This window comes from Xiphophorus maculatus, chromosome 5, assembly GCF_002775205.1.
Source record: "Xiphophorus maculatus strain JP 163 A chromosome 5, X_maculatus-5.0-male, whole genome shotgun sequence".
NCBI lineage: Eukaryota > Metazoa > Chordata > Actinopteri > Cyprinodontiformes > Poeciliidae > Xiphophorus > Xiphophorus maculatus.
Window position 1 is genome coordinate 21,078,933 of NC_036447.1, and position 18,461 is coordinate 21,097,393.

An 18,461-nucleotide genomic window follows, 5' to 3' on the forward strand; every position below is an offset into this window, starting at 1 on the left:
TCACTCTGAGGAGACTTTGGCAATAGTCTCTAGTACTGCCTCCTACATGATTCTTGCACTGCACTGAAGTTTATCCTTCTGATTCAAATATGTGACTTCAAATCAAATACAGTGTGGTGAGAACAAACACTGCACACAAAACTGTACTCGACCTGATCTTTGGGTTTTCTTCGCATTTATTTTAATTCACAGCTTCGAGTTATAAGTTTGTTGTAATAATTTTGGTTCTCATGGTTTTATCCTGATCAATCTCTTCAGTCTTTTTTAATTTTTTTCTGGTTGTTCCTTAGTTTTTTTTTTTGTTGCTTTCTGCTCTCCTCTCACACCTGGTCCTCATTGTTTATTGCCACACCTGTTGCTCATTTAGGTAATTACTCCCCCTGGGCACAAAAAGGCCCTTTTTTGTATTGCTGAATAAACATTTGCTTAGCTCCAATCGATCTGCTTGTCAGAATTCAGATTCTTTCTATCTGACTTTTGCATTTGCATGTCGCTTCTTTGTAACAGGTGCTGTTATTTGACAGAGTTGCTTAACTCATCAGACGGTGTGAAAACTTCAGTCGGTACGGAAATCTGGGGCGTCGTTTTGGTTTTAACTTTTAACGATTACGTTAATGGAGCTCAACATGAGAAATCAACTTTGCAGTAATGTTTCTGGTAAAAGTTTTTTTTTCCCCAAAACGTGTGAATCGTTCAGGTTTTCCACAGCTCTTGTTGCCGAGAAGTTTTATACAATGTACCAGCAGTGGCCCCCCCTCCCAGAGGAGCGAATATTTTACTGTCTGTAACTCAACAAGATAAACCGAGGTCTGAACTGTGAAATTCAAAAATGTTGGAGTCGAATGACTTTTCTTTAAGGTGTACGAACGCTCACGTTGGTTTAGTGTAAAACATCAATTGTGCTGTGAATTATCAGCTTTGCTTAGACGCTCTTGCAAAGGGCCGAAGATCCCATCCGATCCAAATCATTTACCAAACCTCTGGCTCGGACCAAGCATTCTGCCTGCTCATTTTGGATCGTTTTCATTTTACAGTGATTGTTGTCAACACCTGCTGCTGTCGTCTGATAAAATTCCTGAAAGAAAATACCAGAACGTGAAATCTAGGGGAACGCTTTGATTACTTTTCAATTCGAAGGAGGATCGAACTGATATTTTCATCTATCAGCAAGACCCATTTAACCTTTGAGCAGTCATTGTGGGCTTGTGGTCATCTTGTCAGGTCTATAAGAAAGACCTAAAGGTCACACAGTTCACCACTCCATGGTATATTAATCCCAAAACTTAAAAAGGAGCAGTGCAAAGCCCTTCATTATTTCTTTGCCTTCCACAACAGCTGCTGTAATGCAATGTGTGTACATCATAAGTTATGAATATCAGTGCACTTTTTCAATATGCTAATTGATTACACTTCACCTTCTTGGTATGTAATTATTCTTATGCATTATTTCCCAACAGTGAGGGTTTTTGATTAGTTTTATACATTTATTTTGTCCTTTTCTGTGAGCAGTCCCTCCTCTTCACTAAGAAATGAACGTATTGTTCTGCATTCATGGTTTTCATGTGACATCAGATCCTCGAGCCTAATTAGGCATTTCCTTGGCATTATACAAAGGGCCCTGCTTTAATAAGTTCTGCATGTTGTAAAGTCCAAGTGACCAGGACATTTGCTTTTTTTTTTCTTCCCATTTTTTTCTCCGAAGAGTTTTTGCGGCGCTAGTGGCTCGTATTTTTTCTACAGTAGGCAGACAGGACAGAGGGCGAGGAGAGGGGGGAAGACATGCGGCAAAGGTTGCCGGGACCAGGAATGGAACCCGCGACGTCCGCGTCGAGGACGAAGGCCTCCAAACGTGGGGCGTGCTATCCACAGCACGCCCCGACATTTGCATTTCTTGCACATTTCCTCAACATAACTTCTCAAATAAACATTAGTCTGTCAGACAGAGGAGCTGATCAGAGATTTTTCAGTAAAGATACCTCTCAGCTGTACCTATAAACCATGTTGATGGGCATAAACACAATAAAAGCCCTTACATTGCCCTCTAAAGATATGGTGAAATAGAGTGATAATTAGAAGATCATCACAATGCAATAGATTGGTTGCATCTTCATCTACAATCTACCTCCAGAGCTCAAGCATGCTACTCTGTGTTTTTAAATTAGAAGCCAAATTGACATGAGCCCACAGTCAGCAACTGACCAATCAGGGGTCGCAATTTGTCCCTTAGTAGACGAAACATTTCCGGGTTTCGTCATCGCTAACACGCTGCCGTCGTAGAGATACTGAGGAAAATAGTAGAAAAATTATGGTCCAACGTTGTCAGTGGCGAAAATACAATCCTGACAACTGATACCCAGCGAGCTTAGAGAGCGGAATACAATTTATTTCATTTCCAAAACCCGAACGGAGTCTGGAATAATGCTAGAAATGAATCAAGGCCTGCAGCCGACCTCATGTCCAGAATGAACCTGCGATAGACAACCACATGTTTGTCTGTGTAAAGGTCACTGGTCGTAAACATCCCATTTTTTTGTCATAATAACACTTATTGATAGTCAAATCAAAGATTAATAAGTGAAGGTAGTCAAGTGTAACCGGGTGGTGCATTAGGTTGAGAACAGAGTTTACATAAAATGGCTGTAAATTCCCACCCGTTTCTTGCTCTTGAATGCATCATGCCCCGTTTCCCCACCTTCACTTCCCTTCGCAGTAGTGTCGGGCTCATTCAAGTACACCTCGCTGCAGCAAACAGAAAGGGGCGGGGACGGACCACTGTCAGACTCATACCTTATTTGGAAACGGGACCATTGCACACCGGAAGTGAAGGAGGCGCTATTTCCTATATAATCTGCAGCCTCCCGTTTTTATTTTCTTTTTAAATCTGCGATATATTTTCACCTTTAGGAAGGATTTTCACTCTCAGCATGTATTTGAACTTCTCTCTTTTATTTACTTCAGCGCAACTCACAGTTTTTAACAAATTTTGTAGCTTTCGGTGTACTTCTAAATCTGCTCCTTAGTCGCATCTTTTCGGGCCTGTTACTGCCTCTAGTGGCGAGGGGGTGGCAACACATCTAATCTAATTACATGACCAAATCCTCCTTCATCGGGGCATGCGTTGGAGCCCAGGTGTGAAATAATTAGAAATAAATGCTGTAGATGTATAACATTGTGTGCAAGGAATCCATATGGAGGCCAACTTTTAATATTATTGAAATAAATTAGCTTTTTGATTTACTCATTCGAAATGTGGACATTTACAGTTATTTAAATCAAGTTCTGAATAACTTTTTATTTTTTTAAAGAGCAAATGTGAATGTGTTTTATTTTGCCAGTAATTTTGATATCCTTCTGGTTTGATGCACCAGTTAGTACTGCACTTTGCTTTTACTTTTTATGTGTATTCTGTCTGTTACAGTAATTTTTACACACAACAGAGGAGATTGTTTTAAGTTAATAATTCCTTAGCATTGATTTTAAAGAAGTATTAGTTCGACTGGCAGATTATTTCACTTATGGGAAAAAGATCTTGTTAAAAGTATAATCTGTCAGTGGAAGTAGTACTTTTTTTAAAATTAATATTAAGGAATCATTTACTTTAAAAAGCTCCTATCTTGCTGAAAAGTTACTTGTAAGTTAGTTTTGTCTTACTTCATGTACTAAAACACTAGACCAAAACTACTTGGTCAGAGTTTGTGTTTTCGCAGTGCATTTATTACATGTTAACAGATCAAGAAAAGAAAAAAAAAGCAATTGGCTGAGTTTTATTTTGGAATATCAGAATGCCACACTTTTCAAACAATTATAATGAAAAACTGTTCAAAAAATTCTTTCTGCTTAAACTATGCAATTATGTTAATTAAAATTCAAACAAAATACGCTGAAGTTTGTGTTTATAAGGCAACAAAAAGTAAAAAAAAAAACATTTAAAATCAGTGTAAAAGCTGTGGCGTCTCTCAGCTGCTCCTCTGTGAGGGGCAGCCAGTAAATGCAGGGAACAGTTTTAGTGTTGCGAAACAAATCGTCCAGCAGCCTTGCAGAAGAATCCTCGGCTATTTTAAGAGGGAAAAAAAAACAAAACAGAAAAAAGGCAGAAGTTCAACAAGAATTTATCATCAATCACACCGTATCCAGGAAAAAGGATCTAACATGAGCCGTGGTTCTGACCACCTGTGCTGCCTCGTCATTTCCTACCGCAGCAGGGATAAATAGCTCAGTCGGTGTAAGATGTTTACAAAACGAAAACTATAGCAGGCAGTAATAATGTTAAATATGATCATTTCTGATCACTCATTTCTTTATGTGACGAAACTGAAGTGGAAGCTTAGAAGTTATGCTTAGCATAGCATTGGAACAATTTACATGACAAAAACACAAAAATATCACTTCATCAGAATATCCTACCCGTTTAAAATGAAAAACTATCGCAGATGTTTGCACTAATCCTTTTATGAGAATTATATATTCAAGAAAGAATTTGATGTAAATTGTACATTTTGTGATTCATATCCTTAAACTGTTGTCCACTTGTTTTGGCGCTGTAACTTTGTTGATGCTTTTTGGCAGAATCTGTGTGACTTTATCCACAACAACATAGAAGCACAATTTATTCTGTTATGGGAAGATTTCTTACTTGGCCTCACTGAAATCATGCTTAACAATTCTGAGTTTCTCATAAATCCTTTATTGTCACTAGCTAAATATCATATTCATTGTTCCAGGTAGAGAAAGCCATGCCTTGCTGCATTTTACAATGAAGTTAAGTTTTATATCCCGACTATGAAAGACTCTGACAAAAAATAGCTACTAAAATAATATAAATCTGTACTGCTTTGAGTTGGGAACCGAAGCCCCTTAGCTTTTTCTTGAATATGTTTATCTGTATTTGTTTTTCTGGAGGCATAACAAATGTTTCACTCTGTCGTTATACAGTGTATCTGAGAATAAAGTTTAAAAAAAAACATCCCCCCCCCCCCCCCTCCGCCCCCCCCTCCGCCCACACAACAGACTTCTTGTGGCTTTGATGTGAAGCAGTGATGTCACTCATCCTGTCTGTGACATCACTGGTCACTGTCTCTGTATTCCCAGATTCCACAGAAAAATTCATTTGCGGTTTTAGGTTCGACACGAAGAGACAAGTATCATGGCAGAGAAGGATTATTTTTTGGCAAAAGTAAAAACCACTTCAATGGGAGGAAACGTTTTCCTGGTGGAAGGAACAGACATTTTGGAGAGGAGCTGCATGAAGTACGAGCGAGAAAACGAGCAGCTTAAAGACATGGTTTTAACGTTGATGAAAAAAATCCAGCGTCTCCAACGTAGCCAGAACACCAGCGACACGAGCAACTATGAAACAGTGAAGGAGATGCTTCTAAGTCGAAATGAACAATGCAAACAAAAAATCAGACGTCTCAGTTCAGATTTGGACGAAGCCAGGAATACAACACAACGACTACAAACCGACTACGAGGCCGTGATGAGAACCAATGTGCTCCTGGAATGGACAGACAAAATTATAAGAGAAAACGCACAGGATTCTCTGAGAAAGATGACAGAAAAAATTGAATTCCTGGAAGCGGAAAATGAGGAATTAAACAAAGAGATTGTTGCTTTAAAAGTGAAGCTGGACAGAGCCAAATCCAGGATGGCAAAAAAATCAGAAGATGAGATGCTGTTGCTGGAGGAAACGCCAAAGAGAACAATGTTCCAGAGAATCGGGCACGCTTTTCTGGACATGTACGAGTCGGGAACAATACAAAACTGGTTGTCATCATGGTTCTTTTAATTTCTAAAGTCTTCTGTGTCCATTCCAGGAGCACATTGGTTCTCACCATGGCCTGATTCAATTAGTACGATTGGTTCATTATTGTCATTCAACCATGTTTCTGTCAGAAACATAACATTGATGTTAAGCACAGTGATGAAATCATTAATTAATACAGCTTTAGCACAGAGAAATCTGGTATTTAAAAGAGCTAGTTTAAGTGCCTTTTGAGGCCAAAAGTTCTTCAGTCTGAGGTTACTTTAGGCAGGGAAACAGTTTGATGTTTGAATTAGGACAGCTGTATTTTATGTTTCTGATTTTTGTAAATTTTCTTGTAGTGATCCGGACAGGTAATGTCCTGTTTTGCTGTGCCGGGGGGCCAGACACATTCTGGAGTAAGAAGGGTGTAAAGATAAAATCTGGACCCTAGCCTCAGACCTCAGAAACGCAGAGTGATGGATCCTCTGGGAAGTTAGAGTCAGGTGGCTTAAATGAAGTGAGGTCTGCTACGTGAGTGCTAAGGAGAGATGTCCCAAGTAAAACCTGTTGATTCATTCCATCTGTAAATTTAAGAAACTCCGGTCCAGAAGACATTTCTTCATAGGTATCTTGTGAATCCTGTGAATGAGTGGGTGAGCAGAGAGGGGAGGGTAGGGGGGAAGAAAAAAGGGAACCAGTCTCTCTGTCTCCAGTCGATGTATCAGCTTGTTTTTTAACGGGTTGCTCCTGATATGCAGAGGGTTCCATATAGTCAGAACTCCTTGATCCTGTTCTTCTGAAGCGATGATCACATTGCTGTCCTTGTTGATAAATTGAAAAAGATTTGCAGTGAGGGCTGCCCTTTGTCACCGTTTCTGTTCATCACTTTCATGGACAGAATTTCTAGGCACAGCCAAGGTGTTGAGGGGATCCGATTTGGTGGCCTTGAGATCTCATCTCTGCTTTTTGAGGACGATGTGGTCCTTTTGGCTTCATCAGGTCGTGATCTGCAGCTCTTGCTGGAGCGATTCGCCGAGTGTGAAGCGGCTGCTTCACACTCGGCACTGATCCTGATGAGGATCAGTGCCTCCAAATCCGAGGCCATGGTCTTGAGCCGGAAAAGGGTAGAGTGCCTTCTCCGGGTCAGGGGGGATGTCCTGCCCCAAGTGGAGGAGTTCAAGTATCTCGGGATCTTGTTCACGAATGAGGGAAGAAGCGAGCGGGAGATCGACAGGCGGATTGGCACAGTGTCTGCCGTTAAGCGGGCGCTGTACCAGTCCGTCGTGGTGAAGAGAGAGCTGAGCCAAAAAGCGAAGCTCTCGATTTACCGGTTGATCTACGTTCCCACCCTCATCTATGGTCATGAGCTTTGGGTCATGACCGAAAGAACGAGATCGTGGATACAAGCGGCCGAAATGGGTTTTCTCCGTAGGGTGGCTGGGCTTTCCCTTAGAGATAGGGTGAGAAGCTCAGTCATCCGCGAGGGACTCAGAGTAGAGCCGCTGCTGCTTCACATCGAGAGGAGCCAGTTGAGGGACATCTGGTCAGGATGCCTCCTGGACGTCTCCCTGGTGAGGTGTTCATGTCCCACCGGGAGGAGACCCCGGGGAAGAACCAGGACACGCTGGAGGGACTATGTCTATATGAGGGGCTATAAACAATGACTATGGCCTGGGAACGCCTCGGGATTCCCCCGGGAGAGCTGGAACAAGTGGCTGGGGAGAGGAAAGTCTGGGCCTCCCTTCTGAAGCTGCTACCCCCGCGACCCGATCCCGGATAAGCAGAAGAAGATGGATGGATGGATTTGCAGTGAGTAGCTTTGTCCCATGTTTATTAAGATTGCGTCCGCCTCTTCCAAAAAAGGTGAAAGCGCTGCCAATAGATCTAGAGGTTATTGATGAAGATCACTGAGCTGGCAGAGCAGGTTTTAATCAGCCATTTGTTTATCATGCCCAGCCTGGAGTGTTTTTTTGTCTGATGGAATTGGACCACTGAGAAATAACTTCATTTTTAACTTTCCCATAGTGTTCAGAAGAATATTAAAGTCCTTTTTCAGAAGTTTCTGCTTTGCCAGATTGTTGGCTCCAACATGCACAACTAAAGTAACATAAATATTTGGCCGATCAGCGGTTAGAGAGAGAACTTTGCGAGTTAAATCAGATACAGTGTCACCAGGAGAAGAAATCACTCTCATTTTCTTGGCATTGCAAACGTGACTGATTCCATTTACTGCCTCATCTCCAACAATAAGCACTTTTGGGATACTTTTCGTTTAGCTGGTGGTTTACCTGCTTTGTCCTGTGGGATTTGGGGGTTGGATGTGTTGGTATTGACTCATTGTTGATGTTTGAAGGCGAGGTTTCACTCAGAGGCTCAGGCTGGAGTGCAGAAAATCTGTTTTTCAGTGGGATTCCCACAGAGTCGGAATGTTTTGAGGCCCGGGCTGGTCGCTCTGTCCTTGGGAGCGGGGTCGGTAGAACCGTTTTGGTTGCAGCTGCTTGTTTGTTTTCTTTTGGTTTAGCAGGTGTTGAAGTTGAAGGTAGGTTTCGGCTCAGAGCCGGCCACGCTGATTGGTCCAGGTGAGGGATTTCTCCCTGTTAGTTGTCTCCACGGATCTGCAGTGTGAGACTTTTGCTTCGGCTTGGCACCCAGAGCGTTCCAGGGTGAGCTGCTTGATGCGAGGCGTACGGCCTCTCCGTTGATTTGAGGAAGAGTTGTCTGATTTCCACAGGTAGCGTTGATCTCAAAGTTCACTTCCAGCAGTTTGATTTTCATTTCTATAGACTGAAGTCGTTGTATAATACTGCTAATGTCCCTTGGGGTTAGCTGGAGGCATTTTACCCTGGTTCAACTTGGAGATGAAGAAAAGTAAGGTAAAAATAAAAGTAAATGTAAGAAAATCTCCCAGTCCTTAGGTTTGAAGTAATCCAGTTATCATGTCGATAATGTAAATATAACTATAAAAACTGTCACTTTAAAAAGTAACTCAGGCAAAGTTATCAGTAAGGACGAGAGAGAGCAGGATAAGCTGTTCCTCCTTCAGCTACCACAGCACAATATGTCAAAATTTAATTGACAGAGTGATTTATGACCTTAATAATTAATTGCTTTTAATTTCTGGTGACTGGATGCCTCCCTCTCTCCCCCTCCTTAAAAAAATAAGAGATTTACTTACATCAATTGAATGACCATTCAGGTTTTGTATAGTTTTTTGTTTCTTTAGGTGTTTGTTGCACAAATTCAAATATATGCTGCATAACAAACACAAATTCAATCAGTGAATCTGTGTTTATTTCTTAAATACCCTTTCTCGCTGAGACTTAGTTACATCTTCTATCACTGGAAATTAAAGGCAATTAATTATTAAGGTCATAAATCACTCCAATGATAAAATTTTGACATAAGGGTGACTCTATAGTCTCTATTGTTCACTTATTTATGTTGTTGAAGCCTGATCCTAATGCTGTGAAGCATTATATTTAGTATCTGGGTTAAGGTGTAGATTAAGTTTAGACTGAGGTTAGGAGTAGTTTTGTGTTCTGGTAACGTCAAGGTTTGGGGTTGTCTAATGGTGCGTTCACACCAAATGCGTTACGTCAAAAACGTGCCCAAAGCTTCAAGTTCGACGCGTGTCCATTTTGCTGCGTTCACACCAAACTCGTTTTGAGCGTCAGGCGCGTCTGGTTTACAGTCAAAGTCTATGTGGAGGCTCGACGAAGGCCGTTGCACGTTTTGAATCATTTGGAGCGTTTGACGCGTCAAGAGCGTCCAACGGAAAACGGCTAGAGCTGACGTGCCCTCGACGCGCCTCCACTGTCTTTTAATGTACACCAGACGCAACAAATGCTAGTTGTCAAGCATTTGGCATCAAGCGTCTGCATTCAAAGTGCACAGGCGTCGACCTTGAAGCATCGGAGGCGTTTTTGATGCAAGTAACGTGTTTGGTGTGAACGCACCATTGGAATTTGGGCACTTGACGTTTTGCTCTACACCTATCGTTTTGTGCATCTGGTTTACATTCACAGTCTATATGAAGGTGCGTAAGACGTGTCAGCTCTAGCCGCTGTTTTCCGATGGACGCTCCGATAATAGCGTGTTTGGTGTGAACGCACCATTATGGTGCGTTTACCACGAGGCAATAAACCACTTTAAATATACAAGATTACATTCCTGTTACCACTAAGTTATTGGTATGATTTTCATATCTGTATTGACACATTTCAAGCTGAAAAACAGGGCTTGCAAATATCGGCAGGCTAATAATTTGCTGTGCCAAAATAAGCATCCCTGCTAACTCAGACACATAGTAAGGCTTTCTGCATAATCACACCTATTATATGAACTACTGGTATGAGTTTCATATAAATAAGATTATATTTGTGGGAAGTAGACAGGCCATGTATATATCGGCAAGCTAATAATTAGCTTTGCCAAAAAATGCATCCCCCTTTTATCTTGAAGAAATAAAGAGTTAAGATTGAAATAACCTTTTCTACATAATCACACTTGTTCTCTAAACTACTGGTATAAGTTTTATATCAATAGGACAATAGACAGGAGATGCAGATATTGTCAGGCTCAGACATTAAAATGAATCTTCTCCAATATTAATAGACTGGACAGTTAAGGGTGATATCAAATGTCCTACATAATGGATCTCTGTTTTCTCATGCTTTAAGTCAGGGGTGTCAAACTCACTTTTTTTAGGGGCCACATACAGCTTAGTCTGATCTCAAGGGGCCACACAGGTGAACTCATTGCAAGATTAAATAGAACTAAAACTAAAGTGGACTTGTTGATTTTTATATTAAACGAATTTCACTTTTACCAAATATATTGTGAATAACCTCAGAGTTTTTAAGAAAAGTCTTTGCAATTTCGACAATACTTTTACTCAGTTAAACATTTATTTAAGTGCATTATGCATAAGAACTGATCACAGTGATCGCACAATGTTGCAAAAACATTTATTCATTATTAACTTAAAACATTGCCCTGCATGACAGAATACATTAAACAGATACAAATTAAGAAATGATTTAAAATCAATTTTCCACATCTGGGAAGCAATTTGAACAAATTATTTGACTTCACACATTTGAAGTCTTTAGTGGCAGCTGTTTCAAACAGACGTTTGATTAAGTAGATTCCTCACCTTTCTTGTTGATGCATAAAATGTATACATTTTCAGCTAGAAATGTCAATGTCTGGAATTTGATAAAGGGCTGATATAAAATCAAAAACTGATAAAAACCTATGCAGGGATACAGATTTGTGGGAGAGAAAAATAAACAGAGTAAGGTTCAAATATTGAATGTTGATGTTTTGTTAATGTCATTATTTGAAATATTTTGTAAAATAATGACTACGTTTAACTACTAGCTGACAAAAATCATTTTAATGTTCTTTGTTTGTTCCGTATTTACAATAAGGGGTTACTGTTACACTAATGATTCAACTTATATCATTTCAGACACATAGTCATTTTTGGCAAAGGTCAGAAAGAAAGGACATTAATTTACGCTATTTGCTCATAATAATAATAATAATGTTTTTTAAAAACAAATAGCTTTCAACATTTCCAGAAATAAGACAGTGCAGCACCCAAAAACTCCGTAAGGGTCCGGTGAGGACCGCGATGCTTGTTTTGAAAACTTGTTTTGAAAATAGAGCACAGCACAGTTGCTGTGCTCTATTGTGTTTTAAACTAGAATAATGAAGTCTATTTTTAATATTGTAAAAGAATGTATGAATAAAATATATGTTGTATGCTATTTCTGTTTTCTCATTTTAAGCCAGACCTACCTGTACTGTTAATTGGGAACCCTAGGCTACTCGATGAGATTTAAGAAGTCGACCATTTGGCCTTAGGGTCACGTCCTCTGTCACAATCCGGGTTCTTCCCCGTGTTACACAAGCTCGGTTTTATGTGTGTAAATTACAGTGCTAGTTCTCTGCTGCAATAACTGTGATATGTACATTTAAGCACCTTTTTTATACTAATGTTTATTTTTAAGCATTTTCCTGAATGTCATTACTAACCCTTTTTTGTATGTGCAAAATGCGTCCAATACAGCGTTGACACTCGCATCCAATGAGACTCTGTGCCCCTCATTTTCCTCTGGCTGCTAAAGACTTGGGCGTTAATATTGATTTCTCTTTTGTGTCCCGCAAATAACCTTACGGACCTGATGTAGGACTCATCGGAGAATTTTCTCGCCTGTCGTCTTTGCCTTAGTGTTGACTGCTAAAGCAAAAATGTCTCGGGTAATGTATTGAGTTTTACTTCCATTGCCATTACTGTTTGTCGGAGGGTTTGTTCTATTTCCGCATGGGGGCGGAGCCGGCGTCAGCCATCTTGAACCTCATTTACATTTATGAGATACAAGTCATGACCGAAATGTGTTTTTTTTACTTCGTTTTTTTTAAATGTTTTCTTGTCTTAACTGTCATTTGACCTTTTATTTCATGTTATTTTATCTATGCAGCACTTTAGTCAACGTGCTTTAGAAGTAAAATTGACATTAACTAAAAGTCTTTTTACCATTTTCTTTGTGAATTGAATCATGACTGAAGGAACAAGACCTTGTATACAAGCAGCTGCAGTGAGATTGTGACATCAGGATGGTTCATTCAGTGTTTGAGGAAGTCAAGCCAAGGCAGATCCAGTCTCTGATCTGTAAATGCTTTTCTCCTCCCTTTGGGTGTTTTCTGTGCATCCCACTCGGAGTAGAATCTGGTCAGACCCAGAACTTGCTGAATGACCTCATATCCCATCTGGAAAACCAATACCTTCGTATTTCAGAAAAGAAAACTGTACTGAACTTTTTGAAATCCATAATGCATTGTTAGCAGAACTAACATTTTGTGTGTTTTGGACTCCTAGCACTGATTTTTATTTTATTTTTTTTTTGTCTAGTTGATCCGTTTTCTCACACAATTTGCAATCTTGGTGACCATCTTCATCGCCTGACTAGGCTGAAAATCCAGAGAAGGAATCAAGGATGTCAGCTGCACGAACATAATTTTTTCCATAACTTACAAGAGGGACATCTTAAGATTATAATCAGGATCTGGAACTACATGATTTAATTTCCTCTCAGCAGTGGATAAGGTGTCATTTGATAAATTACCCATCAATAGTAGACAGGGGGAGGGAGGGAATGAGGGAAGAGCTGTGTGGGTTTTTCATGTGCGTCTCCTTTTCATGGGAATGTGTGCATTTCCATGAACTTGTCTCCCTAGCGTGCTCGAGCTGCTGGGTCAGAATAACCTCACATTAGCAGCCTATAATTTCAATAAACCTCCTCTTGCATCCACTTGACAGATCATCTGCCGAGAAAAGCAGATATTGCGGCCTTTAATCAGTCAGCCCCCTCCGAGCCTGAGGAGTCTCTTGTGCAGTATTTAAATTCCTCATTTACTCTGTTGCAGGCGGGAAGCGCCTGTCCCCTATTGTTCGCTCTGAATAAACTGGGGGGCTGATCGTGTTAAGTGCGGCCGTGATTGATGGCTGCTGATGAAATCTAATATGCTCGCCCCATGTCATCGTTTAGCAGAAATAAGATTAGAGACGGAAAGAGAGAAACGGGCTCTGAGAGAGACGCTGACAAAAGGTGGAAATCTGTTTAATGCAATGAGTGATAAAAGTGAAGATTGTTGAGCGAGACCAGGATGAATCTGGGACGTTTGCTCTTGTCTTAGTCGTACGTGGACACAGGCGCAACGACAATAGCTACATGCATCCACAAAGAAGCAGCAGCCCCAAAAATCTATATTGCAATTTGCACCTTTATATGAGTATATATTGATTTGCTTGTGGGATTTTTGAATATGTTCTTCTTTTTCTTACCATTATTATTAGTGTTGTCTGTCATCATTGTTGAGTTTAGGGCAAAAACACTAAATAAATATCACCAAGTATTTTTGTCTGATTTGTAGAGCAAAAATCTTAGTACATTTGAAATTAGATAAAACTTACAATTCACTTCTGAGTGACACTGATGAAACAGAACCACTGTGGGGTCAGTGACTTAGACTTAGACTTAGACTTAGACTTAGACTGACTTTATTGTCATTTTGCATGCACAGGGTGTATACAGAACGAAATTTCGTTGCATACGGCTCAGGACAATGTTTTGAGCTTTCAATGTTGTGAGGTTACTCCAGAATAAAATAAAATACAGTATAAAATATGAATATAAATATAAATATAGAATATAAAGTGCAGTAATGACAGTAAAATATAAGTTATTTAGCTCTGTACATGTGCAAGGTATAAAGGTATAAAAATGGCAGATTATTTCACTTTTGACATGGGGAAAAATGTCTTGTTATAAGTGAAATAATCTGCTGGTGGAACTAGTACTTTTTTAAAAACCAATGTTAAGAAATTATTGACTTATGACAAGCTCTAATCTTTAAGAAAAGTTACTTGTAACTTATGTGCACTACATACAAAAATACTAGGTACGATTTAGTGTTTTTTACAGTGTTGGTTCCCCTGTTGTCGCTGAAAAAAAATGAGCTGTGTGTTGGGTCACAGGGCTCAGTTTGAACATTTGAAACCCATGAAGTGAACTGACCGTCATCAGCCGCGCTCATTATTTACACAATTGTCATGGCAGCCATTATCAGCTGCTTGTGCTCTCGGTAAGGTCAGCAGCTGATGGCAGAAAATTCAGTGACTAAAGGCTCATGATTGTGTGATCTGGACGCTTCACTGGGCCGGTGAGCGTTTTGCCAGACAGAGCGCTCTCCTCCGTGGGAGGCTGAGGAAGTGGGGTTTTAGTGACCCCTTGTGGACTGAGAGCGCCACCTCAATATGGAGTGATTAAAGCCTGACAAAAGGGGGGGGGGGACTACTTCAAAGGTTAGAGTCTGGATGTATTTAAATGGAGAAATGTGACACACACTCCAGAGTCCACTTAAATAAGTCATACGTCTCATAGATGTCATCCCCTCTTCCCTCGGTCCTCCTCTGCTCTCTGCTTTACCCTTCTCACAGCTACATTAGTGCTTGATTTGGGTGTTATGGATCCCCCTCCTCCCTTCCCGCTCCCTCTCATTGGCTGCGGCTGGACTCCAGCCCGGCCCACCTGCTCCGCCGCCTTCTCCTTAATGCGACTGGCCGAGGATGATGGATCACCTCCTGTCACTTTCGCCTCCTCCTCCAATCAACAACCGGCCATGGAAATTGATTGTTCTAATTTGCTCTCATTATTATTATGATATTAAGCACAATATACAGACACAGCTCACTGTCAGATCTGGGCAGTGCCGTCATTAGTTACAGGAGCTGGAGAATACGCCTCAGTGGGGTTTTTTCTCCCACAGATGCCAGAATGTAAAGGAATCAGCGAGCGTTGGAATAACGCAGTGCTTTTTCTTAATAAGATTTGCCATGCAGCCCCTCGCTGAGGTGATGTAGCATCTAATTAAGTTCAATTCGGTGCATCTGGGGGAGAGAAAGAGAGAGAGAGAGGGGTGTATCGGGTGGTGGGGGTGTAGAAAAAGGAGATATGATTAAGTCTCCCCCACGTCAGTTGCGGCGTGTTCACGTGCGAGGAAATGGGGAAGTGAGAAAACACTCATCTCAACATCTGCAATGACTGCAGACGATAGGAGTCTACAGTTATTAAATGCTGCTAGAACATGCCATTTAGATGCGTCGTACATTTACACACACAGAGAGAGACAGGTGCTGAATATCAATCGGTGCAGACAGTGAAGGAACCTGCACACAGAGATGTGTAGATGATATATTAGGAGCGGGCTGAAAGACAACTTTATACCATGACTTATTAGTTAGTTATTTATATTTGTACAGTATCATCACAAGACTTATCAGAATTTACCACTGTGGAAAAAAGAGATGCTATTAAAGTTAAAATGTGAGAGAGGATTTAGGTCAAAGACCTTGGAAAGGCCAAGCTAGCACGTGCGGTTTCTCCAAATTGTGTCAATTAACGTAATTACTATTTCAAAACTGGTTCGCCAAATTCGTTGTGTCGTGATGTTGGTGTACATGACGGTCACCAACAGTGTTGGTTTTGATATGGATGGTCTGGCTTTGTGCCCTGGGCTGCACAATACAAGGGGGTGCCACAAAGAAATAAAAACAAAACTAACAGGACAAAACGGCTGTATGGGACCTTCAGGTGTTGTAAGAAAACATCAATGCAGGCTGCAGTTGCCTGAGAACAGAGAAGTTTGTATGTGATTCACAGCTTAAATTGAAAGCACATTTACAGGATATTTTTGTTGACTGGACTACTTTTGACCATTTCTAATTCATAATGTGAAATATTTATATTTCTTATATTTCTATATTTCTTGTAGAATGGACATTCTACAAGACACTGTTTGAGAAATGTGAAACATTTATCTGTAAAATTACACACAAAAAAACTGTATTTTCAGTGCTTTTATTGGATTAAGGCCATCTAAGATTGAGATGAGTGGAAAAAGCACAATATAGAGACAAGTCAAAGTGGGACTGAATTATCGTACAATGATTACCGTTGCTACCAAACAGTTTGTGAAACGATGCAAATTAAAATAGGCGGCTCTTTTTCTTTTAAGTATTTGTATTATTTGTATTATTAGTTGGACAACTAAGTTACTCAGTAAAGTATCCTTTTTTTACCAAATACTTTTTTACGCTTACTGGAGTAATTTTCTGGATGATTCCTTTCTACTTCTACTTGGGTAAAAATATCCTAAAGTACTGCCAGTACTTCATTACTTACTAGTACTTCCTTGACAATTTTTGGGTACTCTACCCATCTCTGCATCCACCTAAAGATGGATTTACAGAATATTAGCTGCTAAGCAATGTGCGTTATTTCCCATTTACCTGTAGTGAAAACAGACGTTGTTTAAAGTCGTACTTAATCTAATATGCAGTTCACCGTTTAGGACTTGGTGCTCTTTGTAGAAATATCCTCATTTTCATTATCTTTTGCTTACATCTGCTTTGATAGTTTGGTAACTGGATATAATTTTCAAGGTAATTTAATTTTAAAATGTAACACTAACGAAATAGTATTTATAAATTGAAAGATGTTATAAAAATGCCACACATTTTTAGAAGAATTTGAGCCCAGAAAATAATGGAAATGCTGATGCTCTTGATAAGACCAACAATAAATAAATGTTGATGTTATGTTAATGTGGCAGCCTGCACAGTCATGGGAACGACTGCTGACTTGGCATTTATTCAGCAGGCCGTCACTGACGAGGAGGGTGAGCTAAATAAGGTCATTGCTAAAGAAAAACAGCTGTTCGTGAAGTGCTGTGTGCAAACCGGAAATGGAAGAGAAAAGTGTAGAGCTGCAACTAATGATTATTTTACTAATCGATTAATCCAGTGGTTCCCCAAGATCTTCCGGGCCCCCCTATGGATTAAAATAAAATCCCCCCACACACATTGTTCAACCAGACATGAACCTTTACACATATTTTGTTTTCAAACTCCACTGAAGTTTATTTCACACGTCAGGTTGCAACAAAACAAACTACAAACCATCTTTACAGTGAAACAAACAGTGAAACTGGTTTTTTTGTATAATTGTTGTTTTGTGTAACTATTTTTTTTTCTTTTTTCATTCATCCATACTGTTTCCTGAGCCGCTTCCCTGCAATGGCACTAGGGGAACCACTGGATTAATCTATCAATTATTCTGACAATTAATCAGATTAAAAAAATTGCACATTCTTCAGATTTTATATGTAATCGCTTAAGCCTTTTTTTTTTTTTTAATTTTACAATATTAGAGTACATCGAAAGATGCTCTTTAAAGACCAAAATATTTTTTTAGTCTAAAATACAACAACAGCATCGCTTTAGTGAACGCCTAATCATTAGCAGCTAAAACACTCATAATATAAATCAAACATAAACATGCGAAAAGATCAGCGCTTACTGCTTGACTTGTCATTAATACAGTGTAGAACTGAGCTGTTTACTTTTTTTTTTTTTTTGATTAACCAAAAAATACTTGGACAGCAAAAAGCAATTTTGCAATATCAGTAATCAATTCATCATGATAAATCTAATTGATCGTTTCAGCCCCAGAAAAGTGTGCAACAAAAATGAAGACGTGTAAGTTTTATTGTTGAAAATCCAACTAATTTCAAGACAGATTTATGTAGCTTTATTGACTTTTATCACCACTTTATTTTCACTGACTTCTGCTTGCACCTGCAGCAATAAAAACTTTTTTCTGCAGAAAAAAACTGAAATCTTAGTAAGATGAAATATCTTAAATTAAGGCGATTCATGCTTGTTTTCTTTCTAACAATATATTTTTTCATTTGTGTTAATAGAATACAGTTTTATCATTAGTTTTCTTTTAAAACAACAATTATATAAATGTCCTACAGCCACTGAATCCATACAACGACGAGGTGGTTGGTGCCTTTCTCAAGCAATCGCTGGGTGAATGAGTATGGTGATATTAACCAGATATTGGTACTTAACCTTCCCATGGTTTTCAGTTTTGAAAATGAATGTTTCCTCCCAAACAGAATCAGAACCAGTGTACAAAGCTGAAGGAAGAAAAGAGAGATCACAGAACTGCAGAGTTTTGCCTTTAGACAATCTGTCAGCCTGTTCTAATCCTTCACAGTCCTTTTACTGACCATTCCTAGTATGAAAGTAAACTTCTACTGTCAAAACATCCAAGGTGCAATCCTGCTTGCGTGCCTGTTTAAT